This window comes from Colossoma macropomum, unplaced genomic scaffold (genome assembly GCF_904425465.1).
Source record: "Colossoma macropomum unplaced genomic scaffold, Colossoma_macropomum, whole genome shotgun sequence".
Taxonomy (NCBI): domain Eukaryota; kingdom Metazoa; phylum Chordata; class Actinopteri; order Characiformes; family Serrasalmidae; genus Colossoma; species Colossoma macropomum.
Window position 1 is genome coordinate 44,869,828 of NW_023494789.1, and position 23,938 is coordinate 44,893,765.

The following is a 23,938-nucleotide window of genomic DNA, read 5'->3' on the forward strand; positions in this document are numbered from 1 at the left end:
TTCTGTTCATTTTATCACTTAATGCACACACCACAGCTGGATCATGATATTTTTTTACATATTAGACAAACCATGTTGAAATGAAATGGATGTAATGAACAGAAATGTTTCTTGAAGACTCTCAAAGGGGATGGAATATCCATGATCCAAGATCACTGACAGAAATTGATAGGCCCATGGAGACTCTCTTTCCAGCAAGTTCATGATAAACTTGACTGGCTAGTTATTTATCTGATATGCTGTACCTGTACTATGGTAGTTATCAGTCATATCTGGTATTGTTGTTTGACAATTTACAGTCACACTGTACACTGTTACAGCTGTATTATGATACAGTGATACTAGTAATCTGTTCAAATGAAAGGTAAGTTTTACCAGTGAATGTTTATACTGTATAGAATTTAAACGTCTGAATGGCTCCATCCTATTTGAGTGTCCCCCAGGAATATTTCTGTTATGTTTCTGAAGTTGAGTATGTTTTCTGCATTTGCAGCCTGTTTTATAATTTGCTTTGTTGGCTCTCATCAGGCACCATAAAAAATGCCACAATGGGAAAAGTACGACTTTCAGCCAGATAACGTAAGCCCAAAGATGAGGATTGTCCCATAGGAATGTCCCTCAGCTCTTTTCCTGTTGGATAGCCTTGACTTTGGGCTTAGGTTATGTGGCTAACCAGAAATGTCATGCTTTGAGAAATATCCCCCTAGTGTTTTGCGCTCACTTCTCTTTGTTAGTTCTTTGTTTACTATTTCTTCCAGTGTCTCAGTTTAGTTGCCTTGTTTAGATTTTCCTTTAGTTTATGGTTTACCCTGCCTTTTTCACGTACAACAGTAAAACACCAAGCTAGCACTTGCATCTCGCTACCTTTTCTCATTTGTCTCCAACCAAATTACAGTAATCCAGTAATTTAGCAGATGTTTTGACAATTTATCAAGTAATGAGAGTTTTAAAAAGTGTCAAACAACAAAACCATGTCAAAGATTTCAAAACACCTTACTGAAAAAACATAAACTAGGAAATATTTAAACAGGCTCAATTATATATAATCCATACATGCTTTACATTATTGCATACAAATGAATGTATCTATAAGGTTTTGTTTCTGACCCAATAAAAAGCAGTAGGAGAATTTTTAATATGCAATATCATTGTGCAAACTGCCCACAGGTAAATTTTAATCCATTTAAACTGAGTAATGAAACTTAATTGTGTAATCATAACAGCCCTAGTTATGTGACAAACAAAACATCAAATATAACATAAATATAACATATGCATATAAATATATATTTCTATATAGTCATTGAAAAAGGTTTTACACTTGTACACTTCAAATATTGAAAATACTGTTTGAATTTAATGTCTAAAAACGTTTTTTGAATTGATAACTTGATGGGAGAAGGAAAAAAATGAAAAAAGTGAAAAAAAGCATTTAGACTATTTTTACTAGGCAAAATGTTCAGCACAGCTGCCATTTTAAATGGGCAAAAAAGGAAACAAAAAAGCAAGGTTTTTCTTCGCTGCTATCCAGATAAGCACAATTCAGACTGGTTATGCCTTGAAGTCATTCAGTTCCAGGACAAAAACCAAGCTCCTCTAAAGAGTTTCTACGATTTCAAATATTTTTTATTCACATTAACCTGTGTAAGTTGCCCACATTAGGCTTTTTTAATTTCAGTTTTAATGTACACCTGCTCTCTCAAAGCCACTCTCAAGGCTCTCTTAAGGCCATCTGTTATTCTTTTCCTCCACTTCAGTGTAGGCATCTGTCACTCCATTCAAAAGCTCAAGAGCGCAGAAATGAACTAACAGTAACTGGGAAATCAGAATGTAAACTGTATTTTTTGAATGACTCAAACTCCAGAATTAAATTCAGTCGAACTTTGAGCTTATTGTCACGAACAACAACAACAAAAGGGCAGAAGAAATAAATGCTTATATATATGACGTTAATTACAGAAAATATGAAAAAGTTCAAGAACAAAACCAAAAATAGCCAGCCAAATAAAACCAAATCAAACTGTTTTAAAACACAAAAAACACACCAGAAAAGGCAGAAGGAACTGCGTATTGACCTGATAAAGACATATGGATTCTTACTGAACCCCCCTGCCCCAGCTGTCTTACCACATCCCCATCCTTGTACTTGTCTTCATCCCCATACTGTTCCCTGGTCTGTCTGACACGCTAACCACAAGCTAATATACTCTGTGGAGGAGTTTGCTTTATGCCCTGTATTTCATTAGTGAGGAGGGATGGTGGGCTTTCCTGTTTAATGTTTTATTACAATGAGTACTTGATTTGCTCCAGTTTGCTGAATTTATTGTTCAATGCCTCATGCATCTTGAATCAAGAGCCTTCAAGTGTGTGTGTGTATGTGTGTTGACCCTAAAGAGTGGTCTTTAGCTGTGATTAATCCACAGTGTGACTCTGATGATCATCCATGTCACACAGTGCCATGCCAATGACTAATTTGGACACAGCATTTGAAACACGCGCTGATTGACACACATACACACACACACAAGCACACACACACACACACACGTGTGCCAGGAGAAAGAGGAGAAACATAGAGCAGTTTTTCCTCAGTCTGAGTTAATGAAAAAAGCAATTATTGTGACACAGCAGCCTTTTCTGCAAACTGGAAAGCTTGGCGTGTCTGTGTGTTTGTGTGTGTGTGTGTGTGTGTGTGTGTGCCCTCAGCCAGTTTCATATCTTATGTTCTGATTTTGCCTCATTTTCATGTCATTAGACTGTGTGTGTTCATGGCCTTGGATCATCAACTTCTGCTCCTATATGGTGCTGAAAGAATATCTCTCTCTATTTCTCCGCCTTTTTCTGTCACTCTACTATTTTTGCTTTCGATCATTCAGCTATTTTTCTCTTTCCATCTGCTTTTTGTGCACACTCTCTCTCTCTCTGTCTCTGTTTCTCTCTGTCTCAGTCTCATGCTCTCTTTCTTTTATCTGTCTCTCTCACTGCCACAACTTTCCTCTCTCTTTCTATCACTCTGCTATTTTTGCACTCTGCATTTCTGCTTTGTGCACTCTCTCTCTCTTTCTGATCCTTTCCCTTTCTCTCACTCACTCTATTTCTCCTGTCTCTCTATTTGACGGAGTATTTCTATCTCTATTTCTGCCACATGTGCTTTCTCTATATCTCTCTCTTTCTTCTCTCTCACTTTCTCTCTTTCTCTATCTTCATTTCTCTGTCACTCTGACATGTTTGCTCTCTTTCTCCTTCTACCCCTCTTTTTCACTGTGTGCCATTTTTGTTCTCTTTACCTCTGCCTCCCTCTCTCTCCCTTTCTTTTGAAATCAAGGGTATCAATTGGGAGTTTGTCCTCCTTTGTTGCAGTAACAGCCTTTACTCTTCTGGGAAGGCTTCACACTAGATATTGGAACATCGCTGTGAGGATTTGATTGCATTTAGCCCCAAGCCTCAAGTTGACTGACTGCTGCTTTTATGAGCTGAATTTACCTTCTGCAGTCCAAATAAAGGTAAATAAAGGGGCCTTTGCTAATCACTCGCTTTCAGGGTGTAACCCAAAGGTCGCTTGACATGCTGTTAAATATATCCGAGCAAGCAAAAAGTCCCACTTTCCCCACGCTGGGAGTTTGCTCATGTTTTTTTGACTGCTGGATTGTCTGCCTTTGGATTCTACATCATGCATTCTCACTGCAGAAGGTGGCTCATACCAAATACATCCTTACCCCTGTCGAGTGGGGAAAAGGGGTTAAAGGAATAGTTTGGTGTGAAGCCATTATTCCATCAAATGTACACCTTTTTTCCCCTTTACTCCTATTAATCTGTGTGCCAAGACATGTTAAGTATTCAAAGCTTGTCTTTTTTTTAGTTTTGCAGTGAAGACATGAGGCTGATGTAGCTAACAAATAATTAAACTTTATTAAACTCTACCAGTAATTCATTCATTCATTCATCTTCTAAACTGCTTATCTTCCTGGGTTGCAGGGGGTGCTGGAGCCTATCCCAGCATTCATTGGACAGAAGGCAGGAAACACCCTGAACAGGTTGCCAGTCTACTGAAGGACCTCTAACAATTAGCATTTTATGTGAAGTTGTTAAATAACCTCAGGTAGACTTTAGTAATTCCCAACACTGCATGACGTCATTCCATGAAAAGAGTGACATTTGAGTCCATAACATTTGATGCTGAAATCTGCTAAGAAATGTCTTTCAAACTCAAATACATAAAATTAAAAAAAAAAATCTAATTCATTATTAATATATTGTATGGATGATTTTTTTGTGTTTAAAAAAAAAACAATTTAGGATGCAGCATTTTTACATGTCTATGTAGACATTAATTGAAGGTTCATCTCGAATATTGCTAAATATAAATTTAACTTAAAATCTTTGCTGTGCTCACATTAACAGTTCACACTAAAATACTTATGTTATGTCAAATTCAATATTTTTGTCCTTGGGTTTTGCCTTCCACACCGTCACAACTTATTTAGCCATAAAAAAATAATGTACGTCCACATTAAGTGGCATTATGAAGAATAAGTGACATCATTAAAGTGTTCTGAAGAGAACACTTTAAAAAATGTTTGCTTTTATTTACATAGATAATTTGTTGTTTTCTTCATTTGTCAAGTATAATACGCATGAAATATTCCACCCCGTCACTTTTCCTGCGTCACAAGTTCAGAGTTATTGGGTCATAATTGTCGCTATTATTTTGCACAGAAATTCGAAAAATGGTTATATGTAACTGAAGCCATGGAGGATAGAAACTGTGATTTATTGACATTTTCAAAATAGCATGTCCTTTTGGCACCAGTCTCATGGAGTGACTCAAAAGTGGAAAAAGCTACAGACAAAAGTGCGTTTTCAAGATGGCTGTTACTGCTGTTTACAGCTATGTGCTGCACTTTCATTCATTTTTATAGATAACAGCCTGTCATACAGTGTTGGAATCCACATAAGCAAGACTATTTGAGAGCACTCAGCACAATTTGAGGCAAGTGTGTGATGATTTAAGCTTGCAGTTTGCTCGCGGCTAATTTGTGAGGTACAAGCTTGAATTACCCGTTAGCTATGTTAGCCTCATAGCTCCAATGCAAAAATAAGCTAAGAGGAGATATTGTCTACTATTATTGCTGAACTTTTCCTTTAAGTTGTGCGCATAGGCCTCCTTTTCTCACTCTTTCTCCATTTCAAAGTGGGGAAAATTACACTCAGCTCAGATTTGTGGAGGCTTTTGAAACGTGTGAAAGCAATTCAGTGAGTGGTCGGCGATGCATTTTGTTGGAAAGCTTTGACAATGTGTTGATCTCATTTGAATTGTGACCTATTTAGCTGCTCAAGAAGGAAGAGAGGAGAAGGAGAGATTGATGGATGAGGAAGCTCTAATTTTCACCAGCGATTTCACAGACATGGTCCGTAAACAACGAGCTGTTTGAATCATTGCTGAATCATGTTCAGTGAGGAATATCCCATTTCTGTGACTGATATTTGTCATTTTGCTGCTTTTTAGTAATCACATACTAATAGATCTTGAGCAAGGCTGCATAAAATGCAATTTTCCCTCAATAAAGCATTATGATATTGATATTCACCACAGCATAAGCAGATTAATGTATCTCATGGCAACATTAGAAAGAAGCTCAGGCTAATATGTATGTACCTGTTCTAACCCTGTACACTACACTGAAAGGAATAGTTTTGTCCTGACAACAATGGACAAATGATTAACCAAGACATATTTGGTTTTTGAAGTTTGCTTCATTAGTATTGAACTGAAGCAACAGTGCTAATGTAGCTAAAAATAATGGAAATTTAAAGCATTGTACAAACTACAGGCTTAAATCATCACAGACTTGTCTCAACTCATGTTAAGTCGTTAAGTAATCTCAAATATGTAGATTTCTGACACTGTTTGTTGTACAAATATCTATAAACATGGCCAAAATACATCATATAGCTAAAAGCAGTAATTACACCCATAGTAAAGCTTGTATTATAGAAGTGGTGCACCGATAAATTTAAAGTTAAATTACTGTTGGAACTAGTAATGCACGATTATATCAATACTGCAGATGTTCGCTTTAAAAAGTATTGGCTTCAGTCAAATGTTTAGATTTGATATTTCAAACTGATACTTGATGATGTATTTATTGTACTCTGGAAAAGCAGAATGTTAAGGAGATGCTGGACTACTTCTACGCTGCAAAAATATCTGATTTTATTAATTTAACTGTATTTGGTATTACTGTACAGCCTATATTGCTGTAATAGAAGTGAGCAGGCTGTGCTGTAACATCAGGGCTTTTGCTGTATGGCTAAATCCATGAAACCTCAGTATTGGTTTATATCATTTGCCAATATACCACCAATATATTGCTACCAATATATTGATCGGGTCATATTTTGTGTTATAATGAGGCCTTGTGCAGGCCTGTGCTCAAGGTACCATGGCAACAATCGCCAGTGACTCAGTTACCACCAGTTTAAAAAAACAAAAGTTGTTCATTTATTGATTTATTTCGTGCAAACCATAGCAAGACAGCAGCATTGCTACAAATAGACATAACTGGACTTTTAAACATTGGCTGATGTGATATCCTACATTAATATCACATATAATGTACCTAACATAGATGAGATATTCTAGAAATGCAGCTGTGGTATGTGCTGCAGGCAGATATCATGCCTGTACAAAAAGTCTTTTTGATACTTTGCACATTTTAGGTCATCTTCACACCTTAGTGTCCAGTTTAAGATTGAAAATGACTTCTGTCTACACATAAGTAAAAACATGTCTCAGCTCTTGTTCATAAGGCAAAAATCAGATGAAAAGATTTCAGAGAAGGAGGCAAAGCTAAGCGGCCACAAAGTCTCAGATGCTAAAGTTATATACAGTAATATACAGTTTTAGGGCCAAATCAAAGATAACACTATACTACAGCCACAGCCTTTACTGAACTTTACCTTCTTTTATTTGACAAAGATTAAAACTCAGCTCAAATGATATGACTGTGTTTCTCCCATGTCCGCTTTAGTTTATAGGGCCGTTAGAAAATTACAGGATGAAAAGGTACAGCAAAGCAAAAAAAATAGTGTAACTGTTTTTTCCATATAGTTACCCATATAAGAGAATTCCAGCACAGGCCTAGTCTTCTGGTTTCAGCATTTCTTTGCATTGGTTGTCTTGCATTTTATTTTTCCAAGTCATATTATTTCATCCATACTTCTTCAGTTTCTTGGTTCTAGTTTCTAGTTCTTGTCCCGTGTCTTGGTCTTTATCTTGTTTTGGCTTTTCCTGACAGCTGTTCAGGATTCCTGAATATGGACATAGCTCTAATCAATTTGTCTGTCAATTTACTGACCCCTGCTTTGGACTGTGGCTATGATCTAAAAAAAAACTTTAGTGAATATCACTATTGCTTATATCACCTGAGTCAAGAGCACCTTCAGCAAACTCACTTTAAAGGAGTATTATACTAAAATCTGACTGATGTACTGGATCAGATTCTCTCTCTCTACTGGAGGCGTACTTGTGTCAGATGTTTCTATCTTTCTCTGTTCCAGACACTTCCTCTTTTCCTCTCTTAGGGAGGAATATTGCATTTCTTTTAGATATAATCTCTTCTCATCTTCCTGATGAAGTACTGCACTGAAATCAGACATTTTATATCTCTGTACTGGACTTATAAGGACATGTCTTACATTGCTGTTTTGTGGTAGTCTGTTGCACTGATATAAAATACCTCTCTCTCTCTCTCTCTCTCTCTCTCTTTCTCTCTCTCTCTCTCTCTCTCTCTCTATATATATATATATATATATATATCGCTCTCTTTCTCTCCAGTGGACTATTACGCTGTTATAAAGTGACATTTCCTGCTTTCTTTGGCACAGTGTAGCTCTGTAATCAGACATTTCATCTAGGCTTTCAATTATTACTTGACAAAGTCGTTTAATCGTCAAAACATTCAGTATGGAAAAAAAGCTGATGTGTCATTTCCTAAAAAAGAAAACATCTTTTTATTGCTCTCCAATGTTCATATGATTCACATGGTCATTACGACAGGTTGCAATATACTACAGGAAGCATATGGAGCGATATGGGAAATAACCTTTCATGCAGATGTATTTTTTAATTATTCCAGCGACAATGTGAGTTAATCAAATAATCGATAGATTGATAGTCGATAGATTGATTGATTGATTACAGAAATAATAATAACAGTTGCAGCTCTTAGTTCCTCCTTCTCCTTCTGTGGTGCAGTGTTGTATCAGTATCGGCCGTTGCTGCGCTCCGGACAGGCTGAGTTTTCCACTCCGTGGCCGAAGGGGAAGTGGCCTGCTGGGCCTGGCTCTGCTGAAGCTTGCTGCAATCTGCCAGCTCGGCGGGGGGTGTGACCATCACGGCCTGACGAAACTACCTCGAGTAGTGGACGCTGACATACTCTCTTTTGAGACTGTGATTTCACAAGTTACTTTTGACGGAAAGCTGCTTTGGGAAAATATGTGTTGTAAAAAAGTGCCATACAAATAATACCAAACTGAGCTTAACTAATAGATTTCTATTCAAGGAAACAAAGAATACAGAAAAAAGTCAATACAAAGTTTTAATTGAACTTAAATGTGAATGCCATTCATATATAATGCTGGTGGGCTTTATACCCCTTAGTCGACATTCGCATTGGTACATGGTGACATTAGGCTGATGTGCAGCTGCTCTAGGGCTACTCATTCTATGTGTAGTGCTTTTCTGTGGAGATTGTACAAGCTATACACATTTAAATGCTTGTGTCAGCAGTGAGTGCACATTAAAGTAGCTGAATTTACTAAGTTGAAGGGGTGTCTTCGAACATGTGGACATATAGTGTATATTCATTTACATCTTAGTGAGTTGGTAGTGATTAGTTGGCAAGATAATGCATATTTTATATTTTGCATATTTTAAACTTTTACAGAAACATAACCTGATTGTAGAGCTGAAAAAATGATTCAACATTATTGATAAAGAAGACATTAAAAAAATCACCGACATGTATTTCTGTTGTCGTGTTTTTGTGTACATTTTCAAAGTGGCGTCCAAATTAACCTGAAGAGGTCAGCACTTCACTTATATGTTCTATCATGTTATATCATTTCTTACAGTCACTCAACATTATGGGCATGTGCCACGTGTTTTTTTCTGTGGTGGTAATTTAGCTTTGGTAAGCAGTACCTCAGTTTGTCAGAACATTGCCAAACATTTTATGGTTACAGCTATTCACATTTACAGGCTGCATTTAAACCAATTAATTAACTAATAGTGGATTAATTGAATAATCAACTTGAAATTAATATCAAAGTATTCAAATTTTGCAGCCCTACCTGATTGACACAACAGATGGATCATTCTACTGAATCGGTACAAAGTCAGAGTTCAAAATATATTTTGGACTTTTAACTGACCTGGACTTTAGGATAAAATCTTTTTGCTTTGAATAATTATGTACCTTTATTATGCTTATTTGATTGAACACACAATTTTGTCACTAAAAAACAATCATGACAATATTGAAACTTTACCAAGTTATGTTTCAGTAGTGACAGTTTTAGGTAATTTGAACATAACTGAAAAATGCTAGCCAGTACATAAGTAACAAACACAGCTTTGAATAATTGTAGACATATAAAAACATAATATTATTATTAAAACACAAAAAAGTTTAGTGGCAGAAGATACGTGTTTGTTACTTTGGGCACATTTACTTAAAAACAATGGGATCTAACTGTTCACCATGTGGCCATGAGGGCTAGAGATGCAGTATCACTTCTGCTTTAAAATGCAGGGGTTTGGCTAAAATAAGGCTCCGCCTATGGACTTTTTGGTAGTGACATGAAAATGTGGGACAGCACTTTTTTTTTAAATTAAGTCCTGCTTAATCTAATTCTTTCAGCTCCAATTTAAAAGACATCAAAATGATCTTTATATAAAATATAAAAAATTAACAAAAAAAAATCATTTTTGATGATTTTGTATATATTTAGCTTTTTACTATCTCCATTAATGATTTGATTTTAAATAAATCATAACATAATTCTTGTAAATATTTAATTGTCCTCATATGTATTTCTAACCACTTTTTTGGAAAGATTGCTTTGTTTATCTTTTTTCCAATAGAGTATTTCCAAAATTTTAAAAGGCTATGCATGGGTTGATACTGTAGAGTTAAGTCTGTTGTCAAAAATTATCAAAATAATTGGTAGATTGTTTGGTTACTGATATAATCAGTAGTGAGTGTCCTAGTGATTGCTGATTGCTGTGTTGAAGCTCATTACAAAGTGATGACAGTAGTTTGGGAAATGTATGGAAAATATTGTGACTAATTTAAAGACTACAGCAATAACAAAGTTTTTCCTGCATATGAGTGTTCATATTGGCATGCCGTATTTGCTGCCCCCCTCTGGTCCCGTCCTCAGTGTGTTTTGGGTGTAGCTTCTATAACAGTGTGTCCTCCCCTCCATACGCACAGCAGAGGAGGTGAGAGGAGATTAGAGTGTGATTTGGCCACACTGCCCAGCTCATTCCTGAACTGACAACTGAGCACTTCACCAATAGCCCAGAAACACTCGCTCACTGTCCAATTCATACATGGTTTGTTGAAGAATTAAATTTTTTTGCAAAAGTAGTTAGTCAGCCAAGACATGTTTGGTGTCCAAAAACTGCCTCTACAAAGCCAATGTAGTTAACAAGAAGTGGAAGCTTATACTCCACCAATTAGAATATATTAGAGAGAGACAGAGAGAGAGAGAGAGAGAGAGAGAGAGTTAGAAAGAGATGTGGAAAGTTGAGGAAAGAACAAGAAAGTTAGAGGATGAAAGAGACAGATTTAGAAAGAGCAAGAGCAGAAAGCTTGGATAGAGAGAGAAAGAGGGATGTTGTGTAGGGTTTGGCTATTATGGCTAGTGGCAGATCTTTAGGATTGGCCATATTGCTCTGTCAGAATTTTTAACACATCACTGCCCAGTGAGCACAGTCAGCCTCCAGCCTTTACACACATGCAGTGAAGGACAGATGCAGTATGTTTATCTGGACAGTGACTTGAGATGCTCTTCTGTGAGGCTACTGCCCGCCGGCTCTCGCTCTGTTACTGACCGCAGTCCACGCCTCCTTTCAGCCATGCTTCATATGAGCTATGTCACTAAGCTGCTGTCAAACTTTCTCAGCGCCCTGAAAAAGGACAGCGCGTCCGATAACACAACATACGGAGACCCCTAAGAGCAAAACACATGAAACCAAAAACTATAAAAGCAAATCTGACAATGCAACAACAAATGAAATAAACAAAAAACACCAAAGGCAAATCCAAATCTGCAAAGCAAAATCTGACTAACTATAGCAGCAAATCTGAAACCACAAGCAGAAATCAAACTCACAAATCAAAAAGCAAAACAAACCAGAAACTGTCACAACAAACATCACAAAAAGCACATTAACAAACATACATTTTATATTATATGCTGTTTTCTTGTGTGTTTGTTTGTTTTTATTTGTTTTGTTTTGTTGTTTTTTTCTTGTTTTGCTTTGGTGCTGTTTTATTATTTGGTTTTTGAGATTTATGGCCAGCAGAAAATCAAGAAGGAACAGCAAATCTGAAAACATAACTGTAAATCAGGGAACACAACTGAAATCTAAACTAACAAAAGAAAATCCAAAAAATGCAACATTGAATCTAAAAATCTGCAAATCTATAAACATAACTATAAGTTAGGAAACACAAGAATACTAACAGTGTTCAAACTGGAGTTCAAATTGGTCCATGTTGATACTTGCATGCTTAATATTGATCGCTTATTGATCAGTCTGAGTGATGTAAGAGAGTTGAGGAGAATATCCCAGTTTAATGTTCTGTCCCAATTTCACACCCAAAACCCTAATGACACTTTTCATGAATCTTTAGTGGAGGTCTACACATTTTAGTCACACAGAGTTGTGCATGACTTTGAAATAAAACAACTGGAACAAACCTTGATGAAAACCTTCTGGAGGAACTTACTAACAGGAGTAAATATGAGCTTAAATGAATTGAGCATCTGTTCTGATGCATGTATTCGTACTTATTTACATCAAATACGTCCAAATGAAAGTACATAAGACGTGTTGTCAACTTCGCGTGACATCAATGAGTATGTGATTGCTAAAAACTCACTTAAAGGAAACTTTACTGTTTTGAAGAAAGATTACTAGCTGATCCTGTCAGTGCTGTGTGCTCCAGGGCAGTTCTTTGTGTATTGAACAATGTGACAAGTAGTTCGATAAAAGCATAATTTGCAAGTATAATGTGTATTTGGGGTGATACATGCATCAGTAGCAATGCTTAGTTTGCTTATGATCATACTGCATCCTAAAGCATATCTGGAAGCTCTTTCTTTGTTTTTGAATGCCATTAATATTGCTTTGTCTTCATATTTGCTATTGTGTACTTTTTACTGCTATGACTGTTTACCATTAGAAGTCTATAGTTTTGTTATAATTCTGCAATCGATTTACATAATTTCATACCAATTATGTAATAAGACATGTAATCACATAATTAAGTAACACTTTACTTGAACTGTGCTACATAACAGAGCCTTAAACATGTCATGGCAGATGTAATTTCATGTCATGAGTTGTCATGATAGATTAAACCTAGTAAGGCTGTGTTCAGATGGCGGAGTGTATTCCACGCAAAATGCATTTACATCCTGTGGCAAGACATGGTTCTTGTGGATTCTACTTGTTCCACTGCAGAACATGTTCCTTTTCTGCTGCAGATCCTCATGGATCGAGTTCAACTTAAGCGGAAAGCTCTGTTCATCATGTGTCACTTTTCACAAGGTAACCAATCAAATAAGAGGGTGGATAAACTGAACTGGAGAGTGAACACTGGGTTGAACAGTAGGACATTTTTAAATATAAAACTCAATTCAAAAAATGCTGTCCCATGTTTTCATGTCACTACCAAAACAAAAGAGTTTGTAGTCCATAGGCAGAGATTTATTTTAGCCACACTGCATCCCTGTCCCTCATGACCACATGGTGAGCTGTTAGATCCATTGTTTTGAAGTAAATGTGTCTAGCATCTGGAAATCAGTGTGTAACATTATGAATTGTCACTAACGAAATGTATTAAAAATCTTTGTTGTGTTTTATTGAAAATATCATGATTTTATGTGTGTGACTATTCAAAGCTGTGTTTGCAGGTCATGTACTGGCTGATGCTCAAAGTTAGCAAAGTTAGCAAAAAGTGTCAGTCACTACCAAAACATTTGCTAAAGCATACATAGACTGTTTTTGCAGTAATTATGTGAAAAATTGTGAGAAATTGTAAAAAAACTGTAAATACAAAAAGTTTTACTTTCAGATTGTGGTAATCTTCATGTCGAGTGTACAAAACCTCCTTTAATGAGACACTACAGAGAAGGCATCTTCCATTTATTGGTCAGCTGTGGATGGAGCTGGACGCTTAGCACAAAAGTTGACAGTTTTTCAACTTAAGCATGTGAAAAACACGGAGCACATTGTACTGGCTGGATGAGTGCCTTTCAGTTGCTGTTGCACATCACTCCTTAGATAGCAGTGACAATCAGTGCACTTGAGAAAGTGGTTCTTGGCCTGGACATTACTGTTCAAGGAAAAACCTTTAAATGGTATAGTAGCTTTAGATTGTATAGGGGTTCTTTATACTTGAAAGAAAATCTTCACACTTGTAAAATATTAAATATTGATGTGTTAAGGTTCCTTAAGAAACAAAAAGTGATTTCGTCTAAGACGTTGTTCTAAAGAACCCTCCCTGGCACCTTTGTTTTAAAGAGTGTTGAATCAAAAAGGGAAAAAGACAGAAACACTTTGCCTCTCCAGTCCAGGCTGTGTAAATGAAGCCTTTTTTTAAAGCTTTGGTTGGAGGTTATTGCTCTCTTATTAGAGCAGAGGGATGAAAGCACCCTTGTCCACTTTAACAGCGGTCATTAATGATTTAGCATGTAGCCTGGCAACCTTGCGGCACAGGGCTAATTTGGCCCAATTAGAAATTTGTTTTCTTATTAGGAACAAGATAAAGGATCATAAATAGCCAGAGGATTTCTGTTAGTTTGGAGCTCAGAAGGTCCTGAGGTTAATTTACTCTCTCTCTCTCTCCTCTCTCTCTCTCTCTTATTCTCTTTCTCCCTCCCGCTTTGTCTTTCTCTTTCTGCCTCTCTCCTTTCCCCCGTCTCTCTTTCTTCTTTGCTCTCTCCCCGTCTCTCCTCTTTCTCTCTTCTCTATCTTTCTCTTCCCTAACTTTCTCTCTTTATCTCTTTTCATTTCTTTTTCTTCTTTCTCTGTCTTTTTTCTCATGTCCTTCACTCTCTTTCTCTTTCTTCACATTTTATCTTGCTTTTTTATTTCTCTTCTTTCTCTCTGCTTTTGTTTTTCCATTTTTCTTTTTTTCTTTCTCTTCTTTCTCAGTCTCTTCTCTTTTTCTTTCCCTAACCTGTCTTTTTCTTTCTCTTTTGTCCTTTTCGAATTTTTGCCTGTCATTTCCCCCCCCCCTTCTATCTCGTCTCTCTTTTCTTCCTCCTCTTCATCTCTCTTTTTTCTTTCATTTTCTTTTCTTTCTCAGTCTCTTTCAGTTCTCCTGCTCTTTCTTTGTCTCTCTTGTCTTTGTCCTTCCCCCTCTCTCTTTCGCTTATTTCTCGTAGCCTGTCTTCCATCTTTTTCTCTGTCATCTCTCTCTTTCCTTCCCTCCTTATCTTTTTCCTTGCTGTCTTTTTCATTCTCATCACACCTTCCCTCTGTGCTCATTGCTCTCCCTTGTGTTTGAGGTGTGATGTAGAAGGATGTTGAAGCATATAGCACTGAATATCTTCAGGAGAGCTAGGCCAGTGCAGACTTTCTCTCTCTCTCTCCCTCTCTCTCCCTCTCTCTCTCTCTCTCTCTCTCTCTCTCTACTTGGTATTCTGAACACTGCACTCTTTGGAGTTGCTCTAGCCAGGCTCTACTCAGGACCTGCTAATGTGTCCAGGAAAAATTCTCCTGAGCAGAAGACTCATCCTCCATTATGGACTGTGTGCACTAATTGATTTCTTTGGCTTGGAGTGAAAGGTCACTGCTGTGCATCCTTCCATCACCATATTAGTACACAGGTCCTTCCTGATTCTCTGTGGACTTTCTTCATCTCCATGCGTTTCTGCATTAAATAGACCATAAACTGGCCACCTACTGACCTAAAGTGCACTAAAACATTGGCCTGGCCCTGAACCTCATAAATTGTGAGCATATTGTTCGGTTAATAATGTAAAAGGAATACTCCAGCCATTTAAACTTAATCTCTATTTGCCAAAGACATACATTTTGATGTGATTCCCTGTACTTAATAAAGGACAGAAAACTCACTGACTCAAAACTTGTGTATAATAGTATAATAAGCAGTTGCTGAACTTCATAAATAACTATTCTTTTGACTGTATAATGCAAATTTAAAACTACAATCATTACATTCTAATGAGAGAAAATGTCTGACCGAAGCTGTTCTCATAAAGTTTTATACAGTCCTTCAGCAACTGCCTATTGACTTCTATTATAAGTGTGGTTTCGGTAAGCAAGTTTTCAGTCCTTTACAAAGTACAGGGAAACATTTTGAAATTATTGTTTGTGGTAAATAGCCATCAGCTTTAAATACATCAGATAGAGATTAGGTTGAAAATGCTAGACTGTTCCTTTAAGACTTAGCACTTAGTACTATGAAACTAATGTGTAAGTAAGTATTTAAAGGGGAACTTAAATGATTCAAAATTATTGCATACTTAAATGGTTAAGATGTTAACAGCATAATTTAGCATGGTTGTGGCATGAAATGCTTCATTCTTGAGAAACATACAGAGTCAAAATTGTTCACAGTGGTACTTGAGGTATTCTTTTATGGGAGCTTTCGAGAAGGATTTGGCCTAAAACATATTTTTTTTAAAACGGTTCATGGTGAACCGGTACATGCAATGAGTTGTAAGGCAAAATAGTTTCCAAGGAAACTATTTTGCTGTTGTACTCCTATTTTACATTACCAACATTACACTGGTGGGTTTTGATAGTAAATAAAATGCCTACATTTGTGTTATAGACATTGAGAACTGCTGTCTCCACTGTAAAAAGTCAGTAAGTTCCTCTACAATTAACCATTTCACATCAAAACACTCTAAATGACTGTTTTTGAGAAATCAGAGTTCTTCATTAAGGATTTAAGAGTCAGTAATACAGTGTAGAGGTACATGTTTTATGCTGCACTCTCTGGGGGTGAATGTATTAGAGCTCTGGATTAGGCTAATGGGCTAATGGCTATAGGCTGTTTGTTTTATTTATTAAGGCAGAATGTTCATGAAAGGAGTTTTTATGAATATCCCACTCCTCATTACGTCTAACAAACCCAACAAATTTTTTTTTAATATATTGAAAATATTTCCTTTTGAACGCTTTGCCTCTGAGTGTGTCAGCTCCGTTTTCATCTGAGCTGAGAGAGAGAGATCTGTCTGCTTTTGTAATTTACGTGACATGTTTATTTTGGGATATGAGCGTTTATCTCAGAGAAGCTGTGGAAACAGAGGCAGGCGGCATCTCTGCAGCACAGCTGGAGGGAGAATGGAGGGTGTGTGTGCATGTGTGTGTATGTGTGTCCTCTTGCTCCCAGAGGGGACAGTACCCTCTTGTGTGGGATAAGGATGTGATTTACACTGCCCCTTAAAAAGTTTAGGAACACTTAGCTTTTCAAAATGCCTTTATATAAATGAAAATGTTTTCTTTGTTTGTCTTATATTCTACATTTTTCTTGTATTATGCTTTATTATAAAGAGGAATTCCACCGATTTTTCTAGATTTGTGCATAATTAAATCATTAAGATGTAAACAAAGTGTGGTTTGACATGAGATGCTCCACTGAAGAGAGAATTACTGAGTTAAGATAGGATCCAGATATCCAAAAAACTCAAAAAAAAGCTTAAAGCTGACTGACAGAAAGTTATTTTACAAAATAGTTACAAATACACTGCCTTATGCCTGTGTTATTGTTTTACAAAAAGGTTTTGTCCTAAAATATATATAATATACATAAACTTGATTTATGGCAGAGAGGTACATACAGAGTGTTTAAAGGTGAAGTGACCCCGACAGAAAACATTTTTTCGGCTCACTATTTTACCATAATCAACATTGCATATAAAAATATAGGTTCACTGGGCATTCTGGATGGTTAATAAAAATGCTATATTTGTGTTGCATACATGGAAACCACTGGTTCCTATCACCACCCTTGTAAAGAAAAATGTAAATTTTAAAAGGTCTAACCTTGATAACAGGGAGGGTGGTGACCAGTTTAGCTTGATATTTCACCCCATCACCTTCCTTCCATCACAAATTCAGTGTTATGGAGATAAAATGATTATTGTTACGTTGCACCAAAAGTATAAAATGGTTATAGGCCTGTCACAATAATTACATATCTCCTAATCGCAATTGTTTGAGATGATCACAACCATTTGAGATGATAGCAATTATTAATGATCCCAGACAGTCAATATGTGTACGTCTGTGGCAAACACTTAATCACAGACAAGTTAATAATATTAAAGTCAACAGTTTTAATGTTAAAAGTCAAAGTAGTGAATATTGATGCTGCATTGAAAGGGCAGCTCATACATAAAACATAGAGAAAAACCAAGAAAATCTCAATTTAATTTTAGCCTGTAACAACAGGGTTAACAGCTAGTTCTCTAGCACTGGCTGCAGCTATCTGGCTTTTCTCCTGGTTTGGTGAAACATAGAAACCAAAAACAGCTTCTTCTGCCTGTTCCCTGAAATGATTTTTATGTCATGATGATTGTCATAATAATCCAAATTGAATTGAATTGTAAATACGACACCTCCAGCCACTTGGTATGGCTGCTCGTCCACTATGGTAGAGGCAGACTGAAAGGACAATCATCAGCCCCAAGTTCTTTCATTTTTTCTATACATATATGATCATTGATCAATAACGACATGGCATAATTGTTTGTCTGGCCATAAGATTTGGGCTCCTAATACCTATAAATTAGTAGGAAATTCTTTTTTGTGTTATTTAATTGTCTTATATTCTGTTTTACCTCCTGTCAAATCAGAGAGGCTGCTTTCATCCCAAAAAGGAGTGAAGGCATTGCGCAAGCACAAAGTACCCAGATGTGTTGCTGACATCTATTGGGGCTCATGAAAACAAAACTTCTGCTGAGTAAAGTTTGTTTATTTGATAGCTATGTAGCTAATTCATATGTTTTTAACATGCTAGCTAGCAGAATGAACTTTTGCTCAGCTACAAATAATTCTGTGTAACTAAGACATTTGTGTGAGAATGTGTTTGTGAACCCAACAGTGTAGTGTACCAATTTGACAGTACTTCCAGTGTTAGCTATCTAGTGAACATAGCTAGGATGCGTGATGGCTAACAAGCCAGTCTGGCCAGTTTTGGCTACTTAAGCAGATGCATATATTGAACAAGAAAAGTATAGGCATAAAATGAACAGTAAAATTATTGATGGCAATTTTATATATATATACATACATACATACATATATATATATATATAAATTTAATCAGTTAATCAGCAGGTAAAATTTCATGATCAGGATAATCCTAAATGATTAGAAAGATGGGAAATTTCATTTTGGGATTAGAGAAATTTGTAATTGAAACCGTGGACGAAAAAAAATAGTGATTTCGTGACCTGAAAAAAAAACACTTAAATTAGCACATCCATTTGGCACCAGTATCCATAAATGGCTCTGTTTCTGAATCTAGCAGTGATGCTAATTGCAGCCCAGTCTCACCTCCAGTTTGCCAGTCACAGGATTCCCCAGGATTTATTAATCCATTCCTGAGTATCCGCAACGAACTTCGCTGATAAACACTTACACACGTTTGTGGTTTTGAAGATGAAAGGCTTCAACAACTCAACAGCTGTTACTGAGAATCATGCGCCAGACTTTGAGGTTCAGTCCAGCAGATTTTACTGCAGCACAAACCTGATGTCTGTGTTTGTGTTTGTGTACTCTGCCTCCATCAGCATGTGTGATCATGTCTGATTGCCGTTTGTCCAGTTCGAGCAGGCTCAGGCAGCCAGCCGCTCAGAAAGCCACGTGTGTGTGTGTGTGTGTGTGTGTTTACCAGAGCAAAACGGTGGGGCAGGATTCAGGCCTGCCTCCTGTTTACCATCTGTTTTCTCTGAGCTAACTGTGTGAACACACTCCACTCTGAACACACTCTGCATGCTCACGGTGGCGTTGGGGTGCCGACAGAGTCCACTTTCTAACGTGATGATAGCGTGACGTCTGATGTCTCGCTTTTAGGCTGATCTTACTCTGTCACCATAAACATCTATGGCTGTAATGACTTTATTACCTCTCTTTATTATTTAGTGTGTGTAGGCTTATTGTTCAGCTACTAAAGAGACCAATTTTTAAAGTTGCTTCATAATTTGGTGGCTAAGATGAATGTAACTGGATAGGAAACACATCATATTCATGATAGCTTTTCTAGGAATAAAATGATGAAGTTCAAAAGAATGTTCTTAAGTACAATTCCTGTTAACAAAAATTAGCAAACCAGAACTAGAAGTGATGGTGGAGGAAACAGCCAACAGGTAAAATTCTCCTTGATTTATTGTCACAATTATTTGTTATGAAGCTAATTAGAAGTTACAGTTTAAGTGTTTGCTTACAGTTTAAGTCTCAAGCGTGAGACTGTTATAAGGTTAAGAAATATTAAACAACATATATTTTCAGGAAGAACACTGGCTCTCATAATTGTTCTTAGGAAAAATGTTTTTTAAAAAAAGAAAACAGATCTGTGTATTATTTTACTTTGTGTAACTAATGTTACTACGAAACATGAGTGCCTTAAAAATGCCACAGATGTGAATGAGAAGTCTGTAGGAGCGCAGCTAGGCTAACCAGGAAAGCTGAAGTTTTTCTGTTCTCACTGGGCCTCATTCACCAATGTCTACCTAAGTTTTGCTTAAATTTGTTCTTGAGAAACATCCTATGAAAACATCTACATTAGATTTGTGACCTGTTCTTAAACTGCAGAATTGTTAGCATCTTTGTGCTCTTGAGTGCGTGTAGATTCTGTTCTTACCTGAGAAGACATAACACTTGTGAATGTCACATTTATGTTGACATATTTGTTTTTTGTTTTTTTTGTTCCATCAGCTCACTAAATTCTTTCAATAAAATAGCATCTTAATCTCCGCCAAAGCATGTTTGCCTGACATGAGCTTCAACTTTTTATGCAAGTTTTGTGGTATGTATACTGTGCAGGTACAAACCTCTGTGCATGCGAGTTTAAGCTAAATGCAACTTTTTACAGTGTCAACTATTTTCGTTACACTGACACTTTTCTGGAGTCGACTCCACCTCTCAACTCCTGTAACTGGAGTTGATGGAGTTGGCTCCTTGACTCCATTTAATTTTTAAAAAGACAGCATTAGAGCCACGGATACGATTATGTAGCGAAGACTAAAGGATCTGAAATGTAGTTTACTAACTCGTTAGAGCTGTCACAGATACTGATATAATCTGAGCTTGAAAATTAAACCCTTAAAATCCCAGGCTTATTACACACTTATTATTCAGTAACTACAGGGCTTAAATGCAAACTACCTGCCCTGTTTTTGGGTTATAGAAGTGTGTAATAAAATTTTGGGTCTGTAGGCAGAAGTTGCCCGTTAAAGGGTTTAAACAATGTTATGCAAACATAGGCTGTTTACTGCATTCCACATGACTTCAAAACAGCTAGGCTTCACTGGTAAATAATAAGCTTGGGAAAAAAGCATTTCACTTGCTTGAGCGACTTTATGTCTGAAATAGCGTGGAATCAACCACCAGCATTTGGACTCCAAATCAGTGGACAACTCTTTTTGGGGTTGACCCCCCATCACTATCACGGAAATAGAGCAGTGCTAGAGGATGCCAAGTGGTGGCACTCACTTACCTTCATTAAAAATAATGACAGAATTTTTTAATGCTTTGCTAGAAGTTAGCTACGTTTGGAATGGTCTGAGAGGCTTTGCTGACCAAGGATCAGATGCTTCACCTCTTTGTTTGGGTCACAATCATAAGCACAAACCTCAGGACCCATATTTATCAAGTGCCCCAGAATAAGAAGGCTGACCTAAGATTATGTTTTATCATTTCACACAACTCTCTTCAGTCTTAGATTAAAGGCACAGACTGATTCCAGATCATTCCTGCTCTGAAAGGCTTAATAAATGTGCCCAAATCCTGCCTTTTCATTTCACTTGCTACCCTGTTGTTTTCTAAGGGCTGCATTATGGTCCAGCTGTAGCGTCTCTGTCCTTGGCTGTATCCTCCTCACGTCAGGCCATTATAAATGGAAGAGATGGATCAGTGGTTATTAGTGTGCTGAGCGTGATACAGGATACCGTGGAGTGAGAGAAGAGCTTAGAAGCAGCATTAGGAGGAGTATTGAAAAACTACACTTCAGCTGAAGAACTGTTACTAACAGCAGCAGTGGGAGCAGTAATGAAAAGCTTTATTTTAGCAGTCTGGAGTACCTCAGAGGAAAACCTGTGTTAAGTATAAGCAAAACTGATCATTCAACAGTTTAGAATTAAGAAATCATGTTAGATTTGTTCATTTTAAACTGCTGTAGTAGAAAAATGCATTGACATTACGTGTTTTTGGTTGGTGAAACTGTATTACTATACTGACTTCTTTTGCTTTTTTGCTATAATTAAACATAATATATTTTATTTTGTGATTAATATGTGAAAGGAACTACATATATTATTTTAAATGAAATTTTGCGCTTACAAATCTAGGATCAGAGTACACTAGTTACAGTCTGGCCACCTACCAAGACAGATCATATTATTACAGCATGACAGGGGCATGATCACGGCTGCACTACAGCGATAGTTTGATGGAAAATTACATTTACACAATTTCCTCCTTAACCCAAATGGAGCTAATGAGCCAAGACATTTTTGTTATTTTTGGTAAGTTTGCTTCTTTAATTTTGCACCGGAATTACAAGGTTAATGTAGATAATAAGTGATGGAAGCTAACAACCCAGATTATATTAGTATCATGCAAACTACAGGCCTAAATCATAAGACACTCGCCACAAATGTTGTTCAGTTGTTTAGTAAATAGACTTGCTTATGAGGTTTATTGTACTGTATGGCATACTGTTATCTAAAAAAATGAAAAACATATTGACAAAATTCAGGTTCCAAGGTGGCTACTACAACTTATAGTTTTTAGCTGTGCAGTTTACCTTTGTCCATTTTGACTACATTCTTTGGTAATACTGTGCAATTTTTTTGCCAAACTGCTCCTTTGTTGAAAGTTTGTTGATGAGTATGCAACTATAGTCATTAACATCTTCATGCTTGGTTAATATCGTCATGAAATGTACAGTAGGGGGAAAATGTGCTGCCCTATTTACTGTCAAGCTGAACCATTTCTGTGAATGACTTTAGCATGAACAGGATGATGATGCATAGCAGTACGTGTCCACTTGCACTTTCTCTTGCCACGTTCTGCTTCTCTTTTCTTCTGTAAAAGTTATGTTTGCTGTTTGTAATGGCCCTATCATTTGATCGGGATAGAAAATAAGGAAGGGGGGAAATCTAACCCTCAGGACCTCTTCTCCTAGGTTACATGCATGCATGTAGATGTGTATGTGTGTGTGTGTGTGTATGTGTGTGTGTGTATGTGCGTTTGATGGGCCAGTATATGATGTCTCAGAGGCTCCAAGCTGATGTAGAAACAGGTGTACTGAGCTTGCAGTGTTCTGGGCTGTGTTCAGAGAAAGGCGCAGTGGGGCTGAATGGGACTCTGTCATTACTCCTAATTGGGTGTGTTGTTTTCTGCAGGGCCAGGCACAGTTTGACTTGTTGGAGTTTCAGAGCAGGTCCACAGCTCCTCCTGCAGCCAAAATGTTCCCTCTATCCCCCTCTTCTCCTGCAGATCTGTCATAATGATAGCTGTGTGTTATCGCTGGGGAGCTGGGTGTTATTTGATCGCAGTAAGAGCGTTGACAGGCTGTTAGTCAGGCAGGCCAGAAGGTCAAAGGTCACTTCCCTCCCCAGAGGAACATGCAGGCAGGGCCGGCTGGGTGACGCCACCCAAACACAATCTTACACATGTACACACATCTGCCGGTGTAAGGGAGGAGAGGAGAGTAAGGGAGAAAGATGACGGAGCTAAGATAACTTCGCTATTCTCTTAGGAAAAGTTTAGTGTGTGGGTATGCGTAAGCACCTGGTTTTGTGTGAAAGTAGGTGAACAGAGTTGGGGGCGGGCTATCAAATTATTTAAAAAGAATAAGTTGTTTTAGCTAAAAACTACTCTGACAAGTAGCTAGTTAGCTATGTAGCTAAGCTAGCTGGCTAGCTAGTTAATGCTGTGTAGTCATCAGCCAAGTGAAGATAGCAAACTATCTCTGCTGAAAAAAATCCACCTAAGACCAGCTTTTGCTGATATCTGGTTTCAGATGACCCAAGCTGGTTTTTAATGGTCAATGTGGTTGACAAACCAGCTGGACTAGGTACAAACATTTCATTTCCTGTTATGCAACCAAAACCAGCTGCAAGACCAACTGAGATCGTTGACCAGAACAAGGTATGAAGTCCAGCTAAAGTGGATGACCAACATAGGGTTGGTTATTGTTTGAGTTTGATGGTTTAGCTAGTCTACAAGCATGACCAACTTAGCCAAGCTGGTCAAACAGCATGACCGATCTCATCATGCTGCTCCACCAGCTTGGTCATGATAGTCATGCTGGTAGGCCAGCTAACCCATCAAACTCAAATGATAACCAACCCTGTGCTGGTCAGCCACCTTAGCTAGTCTACGGGGTAAATCAACTTGAGCTGGCCAAGCAGTTTTTAAGCATTGATCTTGCTA